Source organism: Petromyzon marinus, unplaced genomic scaffold (assembly GCF_048934315.1).
Source record: "Petromyzon marinus isolate PM22_M1 ecotype Great Lakes invasive population unplaced genomic scaffold, UKy_Petmar_22M1.pri1.0 PM_G_Scaffold_136, whole genome shotgun sequence".
NCBI lineage: Eukaryota > Metazoa > Chordata > Hyperoartia > Petromyzontiformes > Petromyzontidae > Petromyzon > Petromyzon marinus.
Genome location: NW_027422691.1, coordinates 332,501 through 335,000, shown reverse-complemented (window position 1 = coordinate 335,000; position 2,500 = coordinate 332,501).

Here is a 2,500-nt window from a genome sequence, read left to right as displayed (position 1 = left end):
GTGTGCATGATACGCTGCAGTCTGCTCTTGTCCTTGGCAGTGGCAGCAGCGTACCAGACGGTTATGGAGGAGGTGAGGATGGATTCAATGATCGCTGTATAGAATTGCACCATCATTGTCTTTGGCAGGTTGCATTTCTTCAGCTGCCGTCGAAAGTACATCCTCTGTTGAGCTCTCTTGGCGAGGGAGCTGATGTTCAGTTCCCACTTGAGGTCCCGGCAGAGAATAGTGCCCAGGAAGCGGAAGGACTCCACAATTTTGACTGCGGAGTCTAACAGGGTGATGGCGGTGAGTGGGGCTGTATTCTTCCTGAAGTCCACAACCATCTCAACTGTCCTTAGAGCATTTAGCTCTAAGTTGTTCTGGCTACACCAGGTCACCAGGTTGTCAGCTTCCCACCTATAGTCAGACTCATCCCCACCAGAGATCAGCCCAATGAGGGTGGTGTCGTCCGACAAACTTCAAGAGTTTGACGGACAGATGATTGGAGGCGCAGCTGTTGGTATACAGGGAGAAGAGCAGTGGGCAAAGGACGCAGCCCTGAGGAGTTCCCGTGCTGATGGACCTGGAGTCAGAGACTTCTGTTCCCGGCTTAACGCACTGCTTCCTGTCAGAGAGGAAGTCTGTGATCCACCTGCAGGTGGAGTAGGGCACGTTCAGCTGGAAGAGCTTGTCCTGAAGCAGGGCAGGGATGATGGTGTTGAAGGCAGAGCTGAAGTCCACAAACAGGATCCTGGCGTAGGATGCTGGGGCGTCCACATGCTGTAGGGTGAAGTGGAGGGCCATGTTAACTGCGTCGTCCACAGACCTGTTGGCTCTGTAGGCAAACTGAAGGGGGTCCAGGAGAGGGTCTGTGATGGCTTTGAGGTGTGCCAGGAGCAGGCGCTCAAAAGACTTCATTACCACAGATGTAAGGGCGACCGGTCTGTAATCATTTAGTCCTGTTGGCCTTAGCTTTTTGGGCACAGCGATGATGGTGGAGGACTTGAGACAGGCTGGTACATGGCATGTCTCCAGGGAGGTGTTAAAGATGTTGGTGAACACCGGAGACAGCTGGCCAGCGCAGTGCCTGAGGGTGGCTGGAGAGACAGAGTCCGGCCCGGCTGCTTTGCGTGGATTCTGCCTCTTGAAAAGCCCATTAACTTCTCCCTCCTGAAAGGAGAGAGTCGTTTCTGTAGTATGGGTGGGGGATGGGGCCTCTTGGGTGGGAAGGGGTGGTTCAGGACAGTCCAATTGTCTTTCAAATCTACGGTAGAACTCGTTCAGGTCGTTGGCTAGGCGGGAGTCGTTAGTGGTGTGGGGCGCTCTGGGTTTGTAGTTGGTGATGTGCCTGAGCCCTTTGGCAGACAGAAGCAGCGTCGTTAGTAGAGAACTGGTGTTTTAGTGTCTCTGAGTACAGTCGTTTAGCCTCTCTCACCGCTTTGCTAAACCTGTTCTTCGACTCCTTGAATCTGTCTCTATCCCCACTCCTAAACGCTTCCTCCTTCTCCAACCTCAACCTTTTGAGCTTTGCTGAGAACCAGGGCTTGTTGTTGTTAAAGTTCACCCTGGTACGTGTTGGGATACAGCAGTCCTTACAGAAGCTGATGTACACAGCCTCTGTGAGTTCATCTAGACTATTGGTAGCAGTCGTGAACATATCCCAGTCAGTACAGTCTAAGCACGCCCGCAAATCTTCCACAGCCTCACTGGTCCACTGTTTAGATGTCCTCACAGCAGGTTTACAGAGTTTTAGTTGCTGCCTGTATGCACGAATCAGGTGGACCAAGGGAGTTCTGTGCGAGCCGAACAGCCCCGTGACCCACAAGAGAAACATCCCCGCCAAATTCGAGCGTTTGACGGGGTCTATCCGTGAAAAAATATTCACGTTTTTGAGTGCACATGCATTTCTGCTGCAAATGCCTCTGGAAGTTTCATGCCGTTCGTATGCCAATTGTGGCAACACGAAAATGACCCGTTTTCCCATTCCGAGGGATTTCTGTGCGACCCTAACAGCCCCGTGAGCCACAAGAGACACATCCCCGCCAATTTCTAGCGTTTCACGGGGTCTATCCGTGAAAAATATAGACGTTTTTGAGTGCACATGCATTTCTGCTGCAGATGCCTCTGGAAGTTTCATGCCGTTCGTACGCAATGTGGCAACACGAAAATGACCCCTTTTCCCATTCCGAGGGATTTCTGTGCGACCCTAACTAACAGCGCCCGTGAGCCACAAGAGAGACATCCCCGCCAATTTATAGCGTTTCACGGGGTCTATCCGTGAAAAATATAGACGTTTTTGAGTGCACATGCATTCCTGCTGCAAATGCCTCTGGAAGTTTCATGCCGTTCCTATGCAATGTGGCCACACAAAAATGACCCGTTTTCCCATTCCGAGGCATTTCTGTGCGACCCTAACAGCCCCGTGAGCCACAAGAGAGACATCCCCGCCAACTTCTAGCGTTTGACGGGGTCTATGCGTGAAAAATATTAAAATTTTTGAGTGCACGTGCCTTTCTGC